The 20,168-nt window shown below is 43.3% G+C and overlaps 1 protein-coding gene across 2 annotated transcripts in view; it reads right to left on the bottom strand.

The window, feature by feature from the left end:
- Nucleotides 1-20,168, bottom strand: part of TRIM2 (tripartite motif containing 2) — a 121,450-nt gene that overhangs the window by 69,659 nt on the left and 31,623 nt on the right. The window contains exon 1 of one of the 2 annotated variants that reach the window (XM_083171866.1): nt 13,155-13,327. The exons of the other annotated variant lie outside the window; for it this stretch is intronic. The gene's annotated coding sequence lies outside the window, so the exon portion shown is untranslated. Of the gene's footprint in view, nt 1-13,154; nt 13,328-20,168 lie in introns of those variants that run through there. 2 annotated transcript variants of the gene reach the window in all.

The raw sequence follows: 20,168 nt of genomic DNA, 5'->3' as shown, positions 1-20,168 counted from the left end.
ACATAGTTGATTACACTGCCGCCGAGACACAGCAGCATGTGTGCTGGGATGGGGAGAGAGGCTGCTGCAGCAGCAGTGACTCCATTCTCCAGCACCCAACAGGCCAAGGCCATGGTAAAGAGTACACATTCCCCCCCCTTTGGCACCAATGTCTATAGTACAGCCCCGCAATCTCAAATTCTCATTGCTTTGATAAGAAATTATAATTATCTGGTCTAAAACATGATAATTAATAAATATGCAGTATAGTGTCCTATGTTCAGAATTCAGACATTTCACCTTTGACAATATTGCTTGTGCCCGTTTTCTAGTTCTGGTGCCAAATTAAACTTGATATAGAACAGTACTTTTATCAACCAACACCATTAAAACAAACCATCTCCTAACCATATCCATGTTGACATTTTCTTCATAAAAGGGATATTTACCGCGGCAATTTTGCCATTGCTATTTTAATTTCAATGTTTTTTTTTTTTTTTTCTTTGCGAGAAGTCATTTTATTTATTCTGCAGCTAGAGGAGTACATATAATAAAGAGGGTCAACTTAAGCAGATTAATTCAATTTGATGCTAATACTTTATAATAACTGCTTATAAAACTGACAAGCAAATGATGTACGGAAGAGTCATTTACATTGTTAAGCTGGTTAGTAACACAGATGCTATCTGCAAACTCATGAATATCATTACGTCCATCACACGAGCAAATAAGTGCTTAGGTATTTACATGATGCCATACGCCTGGAAGGACCGGTGAACAATTACTCACAGATTTATTGCACAATAACAACAACACTTCCCAACTGGAATTCACTAATCATTGATAAAACACATTGAAAACAAAATACTATACAACATGTATTTATTAGGTATCATCCAACAAGTTGCCACTATATATTATTATGGTACTGTAGCAGCATTCAGAACAGCCTCCTGCAGTCAGGCATCGTTGATAATAATACAATAAAAGTGTGTCTACTCACAGCTGTTTCAGATTAGCTAGTGTTTGATCTATATTCTAAACTGTTCCAAGTCAACCCTCAAATAATTCATAAACCCGCATGCATGCAGATGAATTCCCAGTGATGTTCCGAAACTCATTCCAGTACTCTAGCTCAACAAAACCTATTCCCAGAAGAGTACAATGTGGACATGATAGGAGGCATCAGTTCAGCAATGGTAACCCTATATCTTGATGTTAAAATCTTTCACCCCTTGTACCAAGAAGCAATTATTTTATCTTTTGGTTTAGATGCCGGCATGCTTCGAACGTAGCTTTACCTGCACCAATGTTGTGCACAGCTACTTACGGAGTTACTGTATAACACTTGGTAATGGGTCATGGCGGCCATTGTAAATAGCTTGACAGGCAGAACGGAAACTGAGCAGTGCACCACTTTCTATAGACACACTGCCACGTTGTGTTGGAAAGGCACGTCAAATGTGTTGTTTTTTTAAAACGTTCATACCAGAGACCCTTTAGAGCAGTGTTTTTCAACCAGATCTAGAGATGCCCAAACCAGTTTACAGCCACCACCAGTTCAAGTGTTATTTACTGGTCTCTTCTTTTCATTTAAAGGGCCAATGTATCTTATTTGTGTTACCTGTGGGGACCAGTGTGATTGTTTTTTATATGGGGGGCAATAGGTTTGTTTTTTTCCTATGGGGGCCAATGTGTTTTGCCCTGTGGGGAACTCATGGTGTGCCTTGGCAATTTTAAAATCTTATTTAGTGTGCCGCAAGGTAAAAAGGTTGTAAATCACTGCTTTAGAGACATATTAGACGGCTCTTTAAATGATGCGGACAATTCAAGCAGGTTTAGAACGACAAATCAGGTTAATTGTCCAGGGTGTACACTATCACAATGCCAATGCACATTCCCGCTGGTGGTTTTTCATTTCTACTGAACTTTTGAATGTCAGCCACTGCCAATATCTTTTGCAAGACTATATATATTTTAACGGAAACGGCCGGCACTCCCTTAGTATCAACTTGTGTAGAGAGACATATATATATATATATATATATATATATATATATATATATATATATATATATATATATTATACACACACACACACACACACACACACATACATACACAGAGCAGCAGTGGTTACTGCTCTCACTGTACCCCCACCACAGCCCACGGGGCACTACTACCAATGGGAGGGACAGCATTTAATACGGGTCTGTCCTGCTACAATTGGGACAGTTTGGAGGCATGCTTTATATTGCTCTCTACAAGCTTTGATAAATACCCCCAAATAAGGTGGGAGTTCAATTAGCTGCGATAGTTTACCACAAGCTAATTGATCCCCCGGGTCTATTCAATTAGCCTTGTAGGCAGCCCTCAGGATTTTTTTTTTAGATTGTCATTGTGTTAATGCGTATGGCTGGGAACTTATGCCTGGTCTTATGTGTTAACGCCTGTTATTTAATTTATTTATATAAATTTACTGGCGAGAAAGGCCCTGTAATTGAATAGCCCTGGATGTTAAAGCCCAAAGCTGCTACCCTTGTTCGAACTCATTAAATGATTGGGGCTAGTTGAATTCCCCATTCCTCCCTTATTAGCATAGGTGAATCTAAGGGGTGGACCGGGGGTGCACCGGACCACCCATTAGATATTCCGACGACAGAGTTGGGAGAGTGGCTCTGGCGCTCCGACGCCAAAAGGATCGATGTGCGCACTGTAAGTACTGCACTCCAAAAGGTAAAAGGGTGCATTCAGCCAGCCTAATGAACTATAATGCATATAACTAGATAACTGATTGGGGGTTGGTGAGCGGGTGCCTAATATAAGAGTGGAGAAATGTTTACTTGTAACCTAAGAGCATGGAAAAGAGTAATCCCCCCCCCCCCCCCCCCGTGTCAGCAAATATGTAATTCCCCCTTGGCAATGAGCATGAATCCCCCTTGACACTGAGCATGAAGCCCCTGGCACCGAGCATGTATGTATGAGGTGTGTGACATAATATGTAGTAGACATTAAAGCTTGCAGAATAATGTGTAATGGACATTATGGAATGCAATATAATGTGTAACGGGCTTTAAGTCATTCGTTATAATGTGTAACGGGCATTGCGACATACGGAATAATGTTTAACGGGCATTACGGTTTTTGGTATAATACCACGCCCCCTTTTGTGAGGCCATGCCCATTTTCGGCACGCGACAAGGCCACGCAAGGGTCCCTACTTCGTGTTGAGTTGGATCTTGGACCACCTACAAATTACAAAAAAGGAACCCAATAAGAGAACAAATTTACAATCCCCCACCAGACACCCTTCAGCCTACTAGTGTAATTGTAATATCCATAAAGTAAAATAGTGTAAAATAGATGAGGTCAGAGCCGGATGATAATAACGGAACAGATTTCTCCCAGGGTGTTGGAGAGGCTGCCCTGCACACTACACAGAACCCAGCCTCACTTCCTGACTGGGATTTACAGATGTCATATCCCTTATCCCAGCAGCAGTCTCCAGAATTCACACAGCACAGATTGCTTGGCTGTCACACAACAGGAAACCTTACTATGCTTTTAGCTGGGCTGTAGATTAGCAGCCTTCTCTCCTTACTGTATAGAGGTTTATAAGTCAATACATAAGCACTGCAGTCATCTTTGCCAACAGTAATGAGAACATAACCTACTCTTTAGGGGTAACGGGGACAACTCGCTGTGTATGCTGAAACATGCCTCCAAAAATAATAAACATTCCATGAAGAGAAGGGAACATTCCTTTAAAGCATTATTTTGTAAAACAACAGACACAGGAGTCATTGTCTGTAACCGTCAGCTAATGTATATGGTGGGCAAAGCTTTTACTTACCAGTTATCACAATTCAGGGGTTCCTCCTGCAACTTTGTGACAGGCTCTTGTTTACATGCAGTCTCTCACTCCACGTATGATGACTAGAAGCATGCTAAGTCCTGCCTCTGTTTATCCCGCTCTAGATTAGTCATCTGGGATGAAACGCACGCTCTTTCCAATAATATTGGGACTCAGCCAATCCATTCCACTCATATATTAAAAATAGCCAACACATCCACTCCCACCTTCCCTTACTTTATTTACTTAACGTCTTCGCTGCTGGTGTGCAGTAAACATCATACAGTATGTGGGTTTTCCTTGGCGTGTTACCGCTGCATGAAGTCATATGTTTTCAGCACAACATAACTAATCTAGTTATTTGAGGTCCTTGTATAGTGAGAGCAACTAAAGGAAAACATGTGTGGAGTGAGAAGACTCAGCCTGACAGGAGTATAGAGAGGTGGGATGCATAGCTGTCAGCTTGTGCAACACCAGAATGATCCAGTGACTAAAGGCTGCTCACACAGATGGTTATATGTATAAAGCAGCTCTATGTGCAAAGCCAGGCTCCAGCGGCTGCTTGGTGAATGTAAAGAAACACACATTAGTGGAAGAATGTATGTACTGACTGAGACTCCGAAACTAATCATTAAGTAACACTCCAAACTGGATCCACCCAAAGAACTCCAATAATGCAGATTTTTAGAAGCGGTTTCTCATCCTGAAAGGTTGCACCCCATTATGGGACAAGTATGGGCAACCACCATTTGTGGCGGGATAAAACAATGGTTTGATATTGATGGTTGGATTACCATCGATAAATGTATCCCGATGGTGACATTGGGATGTTTTCCCTTGTTACATATCCATTAGCTGTTAAATTTGCGATCCTGTGCTACCCATTGATGGTTTCCTACCATCAATCATCAGCAGCGATGTGTGGTGAGGTCAATGGATGGGGAGGCACTGGTTAGTATCAGAGAGAGATTTACACAAGAATACAATTAGCATTTTTTACAAATTTTCCGCCACTTTTTTTGAAGTCGAAACTGCATCGGTGAAAAAGGACTAAAAACACAGTGCATGATCTTTCAACCAAGCACATGGATCTACGGACATCTCAGTCACATTCCCACTATTGGCTGATTGGGTATAACTGGGCAACAATGAATATTTGGATGTAGGTAAGTTGCACCAGCCATAGGTTCTGTTTAAGTACGCATAATGATAGCTATCTGACTAACCCTAATAATTTGTCCATATGAGAACAGGAGGTAGTTTTGGCAACTTTGTCCCATTCGCCCTCTGGTTGTTATCGGTCTACATAAAGGGCCTGATTCAGACCTGTTTGCTAGGCTGCGGCTAGTGAACAGGTCAGCGCCCGCCGCCCCACCAAACATAGAATGATTTTCCTCCCCCTTTTCTCGCCTTCCGCAATAAAAGTCAGACTTTAAGTTCAGATGGAGAGGTCCGAAAAGGGGGCGGGTGCTGACATCATGTGACATCTGCCATCCGCCCCAAGCAGGCATTCACCTGTCTGCGTAACCAGGGAAACTAAAAAGTTTAAAAGGAGGTGTTTTATGTTATGTTAATAAAGATATGATAAAAAAAAAGTGATATCATGCTATTAACTGTTTGAAGTACCCCTAGGTTTACCTAATTGTGTTGTAAATATTGTTTTTCAAATATATCAAGTATTTCATATTTTAAACATAGGCTTTCTAATTTAAGAAACATCACATTGGCCAGTGGTATGGTGAGGGCACCCAAAAAATGGCGCAATGGGTTATTGTGAGGCTCCTAACACTTTCCCCAAAGCTCTACACCTGGGGTAGCCAACCCTAGTCCTCGAGAGCTACCAACAGTGCATGTTTTGCAGGTCTCCTCAAAGAATCACAAGTGAGCTAATTAGCTCCATCTGTGTATCTTTCAAAATGTGTCTAAGTGATTAATGAGTGCAGCTGTGCAGCAGCTAGGTTGTCTGGAAAATGTGAACTGTTGGTAGCTCTCGAGGGCTAGGGTTGGCTACCACTGCTCTACACCTTTACTGGGGACTCTAATTCAGTGTGCACAGGGTCGGGAATACACAGGTAGCAATGTTGGATGGTAAGCAGAGGGAATGCGCCCCCTCCGCTGCCTCTGCCTCTCGCTCTGAGTCCACACACATTCAGGTCCCGTTGCGGCGCTGATCCCCTGCACGGGGCCAACGCATGCGAAGTAAATTCATGGATACTGCCCATGCGCTGGCCCAAGCCTCCATGGGCAGCCTTTGCAGCAGCCCCCAGCACTTAATTGGAGTCCCGGGTCCGGTGCATGCGCAGTATGGTCCGCGGTACCCAAAAATAAAGATGTATGTGTAATTCACTGTTGCTCAGAACAATAAGGGGACTTTATGGGGAAGGGAATAGAATATGGCAATGTGCATTAGGGGGTTGTAGTCATATTACAAACTTCAGTATGTAAGTATACACTGGAGATAACAGATTAAAACTACCATATTAAAAACACCGGTACTTGTGTAGTTTCACGGCGCCTACTACCGGGTTCTACGCTCGCCACAAACTATCTAAAATAAAGTAACTTAACTCCATGCCAAAATAGATAGTTCATACCCCCACTATCCATGTTGGCATGGAATTGATTTTAGATAGCGTGGTGAGCGTAGCGAGCCACCGAGCCCTCAGCGTGTGCGAGCGAAGCGAGCCCCGCAAGGGATATCAGACGCATGGCACCATGCTGGCGCTGTGAAACTACACAAGTACCAAGACACCATTCAAAATGTAATGTAATAGCATGCGAGACACAGGCAGCAACGAGATTTTTCCAAGGTTCTCAGGAGATTTAAGAAAAAAAAAAATTAACACTATAATCAGCAAAATTTGAGATTTTTCCAAGGTTCTCAGGAGATTTAAGAAAAAAAAAATTAACACTATAATCAGCAAAATTTTGCAGTTGCCTGCAATTTACAGGTTGTTACATTGAGGACCATTTGTCTCATTAAGATGAATTTACAAACAAAATTTGCATCCCAGTCTCTAAAGATCTTCTTAACTGAGACTACTTTACTGTGTAATACCATTATGATTTAAGCTCTCACTAGTCACAGGTTGAGTATCCCTTATCCAAAATGCTTCAAGCATTTTGGATAACGGATTATTCCATCCTCGCCATAAAATCCTCTTCGCCGGCTGCATAGTATTCAGGTTTGTTGAATTTGCAGTCCCATTTTAATGTGCTTTATTTCCCCCTCCATGGGTCTGCAGAATATACTAGTGGCAGATATATAAATAATGGCATTGCTTTGTTTTTTGATCAGAAAAAAAGTGACTTGGAGAACATTACTATTACATAGTACATTCCATTACGCATGATTGCCTTCTGTAAATTAAAACTGGTTCCACAATACACAACATTCCAGTTCACATTCTCAAAGTATCAAACCAGTTCCACTACATATTTTACACCATTTTTGTAGCTTATTCTTATAAACAGCCACGTGTATAACAAAACTGCACACTCAGTGTTATTTTCAATAACAAAACTAAAGTACGTCTTTATTACTGAAAGTTACATTTGGACACGTAAATTACACAATAGCACTCTAATTGTATAAACCACTGTCAATAGAACAATACTGTTGCAATGTTACAATAGCGGGACTGGTGTTGGGAAGAGTGGGCAAGTCTCCTGGAGATGAATGATACGTGACACCTACCCAGGCGATGACGAGATTAGTGTGGAAAGCACACAGTGGCGTAAGTTCATCCCAGTTGCCCGGAGGCAAGAAAATATTGGGAGGGGGGGGAGAGGTGCCCCCTAAGGAACAGGAGACAAGTGGCAGATGACTCCATTGCCTCCTAGAGTTATGCCTCTGAAACCACACCCTACATACAGCCTTCTTTAAACACATTATCCCATCCCAACCACCCCCATCCCCATTATGCCAATACTGACAGCCTTCTCCCGGTGGGGGCAGACTCAAAGTCATCAGCTACAATTCAGTGTCATATCACTCAATCAGGGAAGCAACTACTGTATGAATAAAGGGGATCTATAGAAATATTTTAAAGCATATAGCAGACAGCTTATGCTCAGATAGGAGATAATACCGGAGGCAGCACTGGGAGCAGGGTGGTGTGGTTAATACTGACCCTCCTCCGGGCGGCGATCCTGATGAATCCCGGCGGCAGCGACGGTCACTCCCCGGCGGCAGTGTTCAGTCCCCCTCTTCCGGCACTCGCGGCGGACGCTGTACGTAATTCATCGTAGTGCCGCTGGCGGTGCATCACATGGTTTCCCTGCTCCCCCAGCGGCACTACGCTAATTGCGTACAGCGTCTGTGGCGAGTGCCGGAGCAGGGGGGCTGAATGCGACTGCCAGGGAGTCACCATGGATCCCAGCGTGAGTCAGCAGGGATCGATGGGGTGCCCGGGCCAGAGGAGGGTAAGTATAGACCAGCCATTTTACCCCACTATCCACGTCGGTGTGGAGTTGTTTTTTTTTTTTTTAAAGTGTGGCGAGCTCAGCGAGCCCGAAGCGTGGCGAGCACACGCGGATGTGCGTCCCCCCGCGGGGCACGCTGCGCTTTCCACGCTTCGGCCTCGTAACGCTCCACGCCGGCGTGGATACTGGGGGTATGACGTGGATAGTGGGAATATTAAGCATTGTGTATTTTTTAGGGCTCAAGAGCCACTTATGTAGTTTACATAGCCAGCATAGTGCTGTATTGGTATTCTGAATACACCACTACATAATGGGTGCCCTGTAATACACAAATACCGTATAAAGTATAGTGATCTTGCTGGAGGCGCCATGCAGAACAACCAGTCCTGTACGTTCCTGTAGAATGAAGTGTTAGGCTTTAATAGGTCTATTTAAGACCCTTCGCATTTTGGCCCCTAAAAATTGAATTTCCTAGATCTTTAAGGACCATTTATTAGGATACTCAGGGGTAGATGTATGAAGCAAGGGATAAGGGAGGACAAGTGATAACGTTGAGTCGACCAGAAATCTCCCTAATGAAAAAGTGGGTCTTAAGAGCCTTTTTGACATTTTTGTAGCGAGGTGGAGAGTCTAATAGGGAGGAGTAGAGAATTCCAGCAGCATTGAGGATGGATTGGAGAGACAATTGTCGGGGAGTACAGAAAGGAGATTAAAGTAGTCCAGTCTGGAAATTACCAGTGAGTGGATGAGGGCCTTTGTAAAATCCTGGGTGAGAAGGGGTCTCATCCTGGAAATGTTTTTGAGGTGGAAACAACAGGACTGTGAGATGTGCTGTATTGCGGTTTTCTCCTGGCCATGTGCCAATGGAAATATAGGCTCACATGAGTTGATATAAAATCTGATACCTACAATAGGTAGAACAGAGCACTCGATGTCCGCAAACCTCAGTGTAGCAACCAAGCAGCAGTGGAACTGATTAGCTTACAGTCTCCCGCTAGAGTGCGGCAATGGAAGGAGAGACAGACCCATGTACACTAGATATATGTTTGGTGGTTGTAGGTTTTCCAGAATACAAATTGAGAGCAGTGTTTATGTTGATGCACCACTGAGATTACATTTTATGCTAATAACTCATGTAAACCATATTCGAATACATAACTATTGCTATATATAATCATCACTGTTTCGCTCCCGATATTATATATACACACAATTGTTTGGCCATTTGTATGTGTTGAGCAAATGGTCACTTGGCATTTGCTCTCATCCATTACTAGATTTTCATTCCAACCAGCCAGATCTGGCTGATGATCTGCCCTATATGTGTATAGTGGATGCCCAGTGTTAGTCATGGGTTTAGCATTTTCCTCATTTATGGCAGCACTATAAACACTAGTGTTATTTTATCCTGAATTGCGATTGCATTGAAACCGCTTGTCGGATACAGTCATTGGGAAGTTGTCCTGTTGTTGGATTTCAGTGTGTGACTGCAGGGTGTGCTAGGAGTGAAGCAGCAGCTGGACAGCCACTGTGACATTATGATGGTGCAGGCAGAGACAGCACTGACTTGTTCAGCAGTGAATAGACTATCTAGTGTGTCAGGTGAATGGGGCTTTTTTGTTCTAAAAATTCCCTGGAGTTATGTTGAATTTAAATGTGCAGATTAGTAACTTGGCCCTTTCTGTGTGGGAGAAAAACATAAGAAGGACCAATCTGTCATACTAGCCTTCTACCACAATGACCCAACACGGTTTGTCTGAATAGGATTCAAAGAGTAGAGCTCTACGCTCAGCGAACATGTAGATACAATTACAATTTAACTTGCTTAAAAAAAGAAACAAAAAGTTGCTGAACCAAAAAATATATGTAGAAAATATTGAAGTTAAGGAGAATAGTATTTCACTGCAAGGCCAACTACAGCAGTCCTACCAGTATATTCATTATGCGCCTTGATTTAATACATAGGGGAGTATTCAATACCGGGTCACCACTGGCGATCCCTCCCGACAGCTGTGACCCTGGCCCTTTTTCGGTTTGCTCGACCACATATCTCCAGACGGCGTTCAGCAAAAAGGGGGCGTGTCCACGTAAACGGTTGTGGATTGTCGAGCTTCGGCCGTGATCGCGACAATTCACGGCCGTTATTGCCGAAACGGACCCGACAGCTTTTAAATTCGGACCTGTTCTGTCGATCTGCCTCTTCAATGCTGTCGGCCAAGATAGCACTGAATAGGCGCCCACCGCTATTTCCACCGCCGGAAATAGCAGCAGGGATTGAATACCCCCCATAGGGTTTTCTTCAGCTGTTACCAAGCAGTGCTTCATGATTTCATGTCCACTCGATGACACTATTTTTTAGTCCCCTTTATGTTTACATATTGCATATATAATGCTTAAAACTTCAGAATGATATATCCACAAATATCAATATATTTATCTTGGAATGAGAAAGTATTAATTTGTGAGAGAAAATTACATAAATGGTCTTTCAGATAACTGTTTGAATTCAATGAATTTAATCAATCTGTCTGAATGTTCAGTTTTCAGTGTTTCGAAGCAAATGGCAGATTTGCACCCCAATCGGCAAGATTGGACAGATAATCTAAAGCCCCATACACACTAGAAGATATCTGGCTATGTGATTTCCCCTGAACTCCCCAGTACCTAGAAACCACTGATATTCATTATACACTGACTGTGTAAGATTTTGGCTATGTAAAGGTCTATACACATTGTAGAATATGCGGCAGTACCACGAAAACAAATGACCCAAGTGTAAACACAGAACGATATTGTTCAGTGCCATTACTGGGACTCCAGCAGACAATGCAGTTACTGACAAGAGAGAGTCGGATTGGACTGCATGTGCAGATGATTGGGGTTATAGTAACGATCTGAGGAAGCACGTATCATTAACAATATAGTGGGTACACACTGAACGATATAAATGATGGCAACGGTAATATCATTATCATGCATATAGTTCATTAAAATCAGATAGTGTGTACCCAGCTTAAGATTTTGAATATACTAGAACACTAGATTGTACGCAATATAGTCAAAGTTGACTTGCGCAGTATATTTTTTCCTTGCGATGCTGATGTCGTGGGGGTGCGCATCGGTATTGCAAGCTGTATACACACTGTGTGATAGGTGCTAAGTTATCTAGCACTTTTGATTATATATACTAAAAATCGGTAGCTCATATCGTACAGTGTGTATGCATCTTTAAGGAGTATACCCAGCTTGTGTAAGAGAATTTAAGCTGAGTAAGCAGTAAAACATGCGTACACAGCTCAACATTGCTGCCAACGGGACCCAGCATGCATTCACACTTGCCAATCCTGGGTCCACCAGGCAAGACACATGACATTGCTAGTTATCGCTAGCAAAACCCCAAATCGGCCCTGCAGTATAGCCAGGATGTCACTAGCAACCAATTTATACTGGTTAAAGGGTCTGATGGGAATGGTTAATAAAAAAAAAGTGCATAAGTAATGTTCTATATATTAATAATAATAATAATAATAATAATAATAATAATAATAAGTGTTGCCACAAAAAAAATATATAGATTAAAAATGTCCAGCTGAAATGATAACAATTTCAGCTGGAATTTTTTTTTAACTCTCGCTGACACCTGTAGAGTCATGTGCGAACACTCTGATTTAAAGCAACAGCAAAAAAATAGCTCCCATTACAACAAAAGTATTTTTTCACTACAAACAAACTCACAATTATTAATAGAACAAAAAAAAAACAGTATCACATTTAATGTTTAGTAGATCTACTTATTGGCCCATAGGTTCTGGATAGCACAACAATGCCAGCACCATTTCCATCTGGGATGTCTTCCAGGGAACAAAAAGTCCATTCCACAAATGAATGATTAGACACTGAAGGGAGATGGATAATTAACAGGTGACCTTTGAATTAACCAAGCCCAGGGAAAGTAGAGCTGACATTTGTGTAACAAGCAAATAATTAAAGAGAAACTACTAGACAATGATTCTAAATTGGGATTAGTATCCGTTAATAAAACATATGGCCAGATTAGTGTTGGGATATGACTCAATGGTTTTGAATCTTTTGTATGAGACTCTAATATCCTTATGGCAGATAGGACTACATATGGGCTGGCCATACATCTACAGATGAATTGTCAGATCTGGCTGGTTGGAACAAAAACCTGGTAATATCTGAATCAGTTTTCCAGCATTTCAAAGCAAATGGTCATCGGTCATTTAATCTCACCCAATACCAGGATTTTGTACCAACCAGCCAGATCTGCCAATAAACCTGTAGATGTATGGCCAGCTGCTATTATTTTGCTTTCAAATATTTTGAAGACTGGAGGATTATTAACAATAAACACATAATATAATGCAACATAACCTATCATTATAGATGTTTATATAATAATATCAGAGAGACATACATGTTCCCAATAATGACAGGTAATGGTGAAATACCATAGTATGTTATATAGTTAATAGCATAGTGCAATTACTCTGGAATAAAGTACAGCATGTGATAATGTTAATGCACAGCATGCTGCCTCCTGCTCCATCTAGTCCCCTGTACAAAGCTATGCCCATCAATTCAGTTCCCTACTTTGTACATTGCAGCCAACATCTTAACATGAAATACTGTCACTGTCTGACCCCCAGCTTCTTGTCAGTGCCCCATTATTTAGTAGCAATGTACATTCTTATAATTAAACAGTATAGCTGACCAAACCTCACAGTGGGAACGGAAAGTGAGTATTCAGTGAGAAAGTCGTAGTATCACAAGCTGCATAATTCAGTAGCAGCTGCTAGTGGTATGAATGGGAAGCAGGTCATAAAGTAGCACAAGACAATACATAACTGCACAGTACACCAGGAAAGCTACTCACTGGTACTCCTCCATTGCTTCATCCTATCATGTGCATCTCAAGTGACAATTAATGCGATCCTTATAATATAATGCATCATCCCCAATGTCCTAATTCAGATGCATGGTGAGCGACTCCTCTCAGTACAAAGCCACAAACAGTTTGTCAGCTGCAGCCAGGGAGGGAGGTGCTGGGGATGGGGGGAGTGTCAGCCAGTGACCGGCTCCTACTCACCCCAGTGTTGCTGTGACAGTCTACTCCTGCCTGCAACCAACCATTCCTCTGCTCATCTTTCACAGGCAGCAATAACAGCAAGGGTCACTGGCTAGGGGAATGGTAAGCATGTGACAAAAGAGCTATGTAATTAGGGATGGCATTGCAAATGTATTCTTCCACTTTGCCTTAAACATAATTCACTAAAAGCAATTCTTATTATAAATAGCCTGCATGTGATGTATATGCTGGGTTGAAGGTTATCACAACGTACAGTTACTTACACTAACATAAAATAGAAGTAACATACAATAGTAGTTGACTAGATGAGTTTACAATCAAATTATATTCTGACTAGTTAAAAGCACAACGTCTTCTGCAATGTACTTTCACTTTTGAGCTGTGACAGTGTTTTACTTTCACTTTTGAGCTGTGACAGTCTTTTTACTTTCACTTTGAGCTGTGACCGTGTTTCCCCCCTCAAACACTCTACCCCGCAAAAAAAGTAAAAACCGGACCCGATCAAGACAGAGGACCAGACATTAAACTCTGCATTCCGGAGCTTGTAGTGTCCGGTCCAGGGGGTGTCTTGTCCGGGGGGATGCCTGTGATAACTTTCACCAGGGACATGGAGAAGGGGAGATACAGGCTTTCCTTGTGGTCTGGTCCGTTACGGTTTTTGCTACATGCCCGTACCATACAGGGAGGCTTTATTCTTTCCCTCCTCCTCTCCCTGGTGACAGTTTTCACAGGCAGCCCCGGACAGGACACCCCCTGGGGTCTTGTCCGGGTCCGGTTTTTACCCATACCCGTCCTTATCTGCTCCTACCTCCAATCTCTGTCTTCACAACTCTCTCTCCATATGCCAGGAGAGACAAACTACTCTGCTCCCTCTTACTTTATGATTGCTGTCACCTGTGTTGAACAGGGTAACTAGTAAGAAAGGTGTTTCACCACAGGTGATGGCAATCATAAATTAAGAGGGAAGTCCAGGAGCAGAGCATTCTGTCCCTTCTGGAGAGGGTCATGTTGGAAGGAATCTGTTCTAATATCACATCTTTTAGCACACAAAGGAGTAATTTCATCTGTCAAGTGGCCTCTAGGGTTAGTGGCAGTACTTCACCTCCACTGGAGCTCTATCCCCCCCCGTCCGGTCTTTATGGAAATGCGCCAGATCTTGCTTCTCAAGCTGAGCAAGCAGCAAGGTTAACATTGTCTTTGCTGATAACATTACAGCCATCCTGCGCCTCTCTTGCGCTGCAAAAGATACAGACGCTAGAGGTGCAGGAGTGTCTTCTCTGTGGTGGCAGCCATTTTTGGAGACAGCGGGGTCTCTGTAATGCTGTCAGAGACTCTGTACCTCCTCGGCGGATGGCATTCGGCGGTTGGATGGGTGGTGAAAGTGGTGTGCGGCGCCCTGCTTCCCCTTCAGTGCCAGGAGCTCGCGCTACACTCTTACTAAGCACCTAGCTACCACCACTGCCAACACCCCCTCCCCTTACACTGCTGATTATACGCACCTACCACTTTTCCATGAAGACTGCGCCAAAAGCCTTTAATGCATTCAGGTAATACTAAAATAATGCAAACATTGCGTGAAAATACCCCTTTTAACATTATTTTAGAAAATATAATGTTAAGTCTTTGAGTGCCAAGCGAATCTGTCCAAATAGGTGTGAATATTGCCAAGCAAACTTTTTTTTTTCATCATAATAACTTCTTTACCTTATATAGGAAATATCTCTCTTTTTACACAACACCTTTTTTTGCATTTATATAACAAATGTAAGCGACGCTGGCATTTTTAGAGGACATTTTGCCCATCTCTGACAGACCTGTTATGACTCAGGTCATATGACTCAGGTCTGTTATTAATACATTGGATCCTTAGCATAATAGCGTTTTTTACTATGGGGGTGATTCAACACCACTTGGTAAGCAGCAGTCCTTCACTGCTTATCGAGCGGCTGAACGCTGCCCCGCCAAATGGCCGCCGCCCCCCCCCCTCCACCGCCAAGTCCCTTCAGAACCATGCGAGGGGATGTGTTTGATAAAACATCCCCTCGCATGCATCCGCTAGCAGGAGAAATCATTCAGTGGTAGCTGATCATCGAATAATGAGTCTGTACTGACATTTATCTACGAGCGGGTGTCTGATGTCCTGTGACCACTGCTGCTTTCTAAGATGCATTGGATCACTGTGAAATTCTTCAGCCATCTGAGTGAGCGTGATTGTACCCAGGCTGTAACACCTCCGTAGTGAGGCTAGTAAATATGCAGTGGAAAACCGATTGAAACCTGCTGCCATTTTCAGGCCATGCCACCCTTGGTTATCCCCCAAAATGGCAGCAGCTTGTCAGTCAGGGCTTTATGAAGACCAGCGTATGCGGAATTTCACAAGTCAAGCAATGGCCACTTCCACCTGTCTCAGCCGCACATTAGTGGAAGCCTCAGAGCTTCCACTGAAGATGCCACACAGTCTGGGTGACATCTTTCTCTTTGCAGTCCACTACAAATTCTCACATTAGCGTTCAAGTCTGAATCATGCCCTACAGTATGTACGGATTGTAGTTTGTTTGCCATTCAATTACAAAGATGCCAGTGGACTACAATACACGGAATCTGCCAGTTTCTTTTCACAGTAGCTGAGTTCTACTTATCAGTTTTGTACATTCTGATCCCACAGCCATATCTGTAAGCACACTCTGCTGGAAACTACTGAATAAACTCATTTCATGCAGGGCTGAGGAGATAGCAGCATTGTGTTACAAAGATCCATGGATTCTGGAAAATATACATATACTGCAGGCTATTCCAGCCAAGTAAGCCAACCTTTAAATCCTTAGATAAGAGTAATTATTGTACATTCGTGCACTTTCTATGACATAACGCATTTATTTCTCTGCTAGCATTATCATAACTACATTATTTCACTCAGGCACCTAATTTAGTTCCTTTCTGACCAGGGTACATCGCTAGTTTTGAATGTATCAGACTTTCTCACTCACAGAGTCTGATGGAGGGTTCATCACTAATCACACCCACACTGTGTGCATGGATAAAATCAATTGCATTTACCTGTATGCAGACTTACAGCAGCACTGCCCCCCAGCATTATTGTCCGTGCATACTTGCTGCATCTCTATCCTTGGTGGAAGAGTTCCATCTATAAAAAGGCAGATCTTTGTGTACACACTACTGCATAGCCTACAATACCATCCACACGCCATTTGCACGTCCTCACTGCACATTTCCTATGTGCAAGCAGCCCATACACTATTTACAATCCTTAAGCAGCAAGTGGACTGGAGATGTATGATTCTGAATCACCTGAACGTGTATAGCTACAGAACATGCACAGTGCAGAAACATGCAAGATCCATCTGCAAAATGGATTGCATTTAACTTTGCATTGGTCTCTGTGTCACCACCACCAGGGCTAGACTGGCTCTCTACTCTTAACCCTAACCTGGCTGGAGCTGCTCCACCCCAGCCCTGGCATTGCTGTCCGGATAGGATGCTGTTTGTCTCCTAAGGCTGGTTTCACACACTCCGGTTTTAACCGGACGGCAACAAGCCGGACACACTTTGTCCGGCTTTTTGCCTGACAGTTGTCTCTTTCACATGCACCGGCTCCGTGAGCCGGTGCTGTGTAAATTTGAGGGTAGAAACTGAAGTGACGTCAGTTTGGGGGCGGTGGAGATCTAAAACCGGACACCAAATGACCGGTGTGTGTGAAAGGCCTCCATCGCCCTCAGCACACACTGACCTGTGAGGACGGGACGGCCACGGCACGGCAGCCGGACACTGCAGTGGAAAGATCCGGCTGCTACCCGGCACGGCTTTTAAGCCGTGCGGGTTTTCGCCGTCCGGCACGAGCCGGAGTGTGTGAAACCAGCCTTACTCTGTCACTATCCTGTCAGTACTAGCTCTCCCAGCTGCTGCTGCTGCTGCTGCTGCTGCTGCTGCTGCTGCTGGTGGAGACAAGAAGAATTGCTGCCAGAAAGGAGGAACTGGAGTTTGGGGAGAACCACAGCAGGAGGCACATAGCAGGCAAAACCAAGGGCCAGAGCACTGGGCATGGGCTCCCCTGTCTCAAGTGTCCTGAGCCCCCCAATGGCTTAATTCAGCTCTTCCCCAGTGTATATTTTGTGTATATGTTTGTTCTGCGATCATCAATATATTATATACCACCACCTTTCATATGAGAAACAGAATGAATAGATATGAAAAGAGGTCGTTTAAACCTCAAGGATAGGGGCTGGCTTGGTGCTAATCACCTACTGAAGATGGTAGTCTATAGCTGTTAAGGGAGCTTGGTAGAGGAGATTGCTTATTTAAGATCCAGAGAGGAAGGGGAATGTTTTCTGGATTCCCTCCCTCCCAATTTTTTGTCTTGTTTTCGGTTTTGCAATTTGATTTTTTTTTAGGTGCGCTTCCCTCGTTGACTGGTAGTTAGCTGTACCACCTTGGCAGGAGGGCAGTAGCATCATCCAAGGGTGCTGGATATTAATCTCTAATCGCCGGCTAGGGCCAGTATTCTCAGCGGAGAACACTGGCCTTGACAGATCGCTCAGCACATAGCGCTGGCACATCACTGTGTGTGTGCCGAGTGATCTTGCTGAGCGTTCTGAGTTTACTAGGGATAGATATCCATTTTAATAATAATAATAATAATAATAAAACCAGGCACCATAACATCTGTATATTGTACTTGAAAACATTAGTCTAGCTACAAAATGAATTCCCTCCTGTGACAAGTGACCCTTTAATCTTCTCAGTAGCCTGTAATTGAAGGGACCAGGATCTATAATCAACTGCCTTCTGGAGATACATGATTTTGTTTACTTGATTTCCACACTTCAGTGAAATATATTTTACATTTTGATGTTGCTAAAGTTTATACACAAACCTGACGTCTCCGCTTCATCATTACATAGTGTTATTTCATTTTTGACTAAACATGAACACATCTCTCAGAGACACTCAGGAAATACTGTTGGCCACTGACATGAAAGATATCACATCATTGTTACAGAACAGCAAAACCAGCATCGGAACCTTCAAAGGCCAGGGTTTCCTGCTCTTCCTGCAATGTTTATGTAAAATTATGGTTAGATGAAGGCAACAATTGCAAGGGGAGCATAAAGAGCATGCAGTGTGCAGCAACACACAACAGGTTACAATGTGCAGTGTATGGTGCACTGTACATCAGCAAAGTACAATGATATAAGTCAGCACTGCACACACTTATTTGTGTGCATCTTGACCGCCACGATGGTGACTGTTTCCCGCATTTACTTACCTAGCCAAATACCTTCCACTGACACCAGAGTGGGCAGTGCTGGGATATCTCCATGGTACTGCTAGAGATTATAAGGGAAGTTTTCTAAGGGAATACATACAGACGCTGGCACACTGTTGAGGGGAATCCTGACAAGGGTCTAGTGTCTAGTAAGTATATTTGGATTGAGTAGAGGCTTCCTTTTATAAGGAATAAGGGATACGGTCGCTAGGTCTACAAGCATTAGGTCGACACCACTAGGTCGACATGCATGAAGGTCGACATGACTGAAGGTCTGTATGCAGGAAGGTCGACATGACTGCAGGTCGACATGGCTTAGGTCGACAGGGTCATTAGGTCAACATGCATTAGGTCAACATGTGGAAGGTCGACAGTCAAAAGGTCGACATGTTTTTTTTTTCCTTTTTGTTTTAGCCGAGATCTGCCGACAGGTGGTATTTCATGCCCTACCATCCACTAGGGCGTGGTTAGAGAATAAAATGGTGTGCCCAAAACATGGTGAGCGCAGTGAGCCATGCAAGGGGACGCGGTACTACACCTCAGTGTCCATGTCGAGTGTGTCGAAATTTGGGACCAAAAAAAGTGAAAAAACCCTATGTTGACGTTTTGACTGTAGACCTTTCCCATGTCGACCTAATGACCTTGTTGACCTAACCCATGTTGACCTTCCTGCATGTCAACCTTCATGCATGTCGACCTAATGCTTGTCGACCTAGTTGCTGTCTGACCAATGATCCATACCCAAGGGATAAAAACAGAACAATTTAACTTCAGTTTGGGAGAGTTTTATTGATACTTTGAACATTGATGTTAAAAGACAAATATAAAATTGATTGTTACTGTTAGAAGGATGCAGTCGACATCTCAAATGAGGGATAGTATTTGGCTGTATGCTGTTATGCTGTGAGAGAGGTTTTGACTTTGTGTGGGTGGGGGGTTGGGGTAGGCGGTGGGAGAGGAGGGCTATGCTATGGGAAGGGGTTTGGGTTAGGCTGTGAGAGGGGGTGGTTAGGCTTTTTGGGGGGCTAGACTGAGGGAGGAAGGGTTTGGGACATGCTGCGGGAGGGGAGGGCAGGGTTAGGCTGCGGAGGCAGGGGGGTAAGTTTAGGCTACTGAAGGGCGTTTAAGGGTTAGTCATACAATACTTTTCAGCATCAGGATCCTGATGCCCGTATTCTGGACATTGGATATATGACCATTGGATACTGTCATTAGTGCATTATGTACTACACATCCATCATCAGTAGAACCTATCCAGCTGCAGGGTGGCTTACAGAATCCTCTGGCTGTCCCTGTGCAATATGTACACTTGGCGGGGGATTTATAAAAGGTCGTTATGCCGGAGACGTGGTATCAGCCCACGTAAGGTTGGAGGTGATTGCATATTTTATATGTAGTAGCAATATGGTGTTTATAACGTCGCTGATATTAGTGTTGAGCATACACATTTACTGTTTCTTAAACACAGTGGCTCAATGCAGGTCATACATCAGCGGGGTGATTTCACAGTGCCAATC

This window comes from Crinia signifera, chromosome 1, assembly GCF_055691185.1.
Source record: "Crinia signifera chromosome 1, ASM5569118v1, whole genome shotgun sequence".
NCBI lineage: Eukaryota > Metazoa > Chordata > Amphibia > Anura > Myobatrachidae > Crinia > Crinia signifera.
Note: the sequence above shows the minus strand (reverse complement) of the source record. Positions and strands in the feature narration are given on the sequence as shown.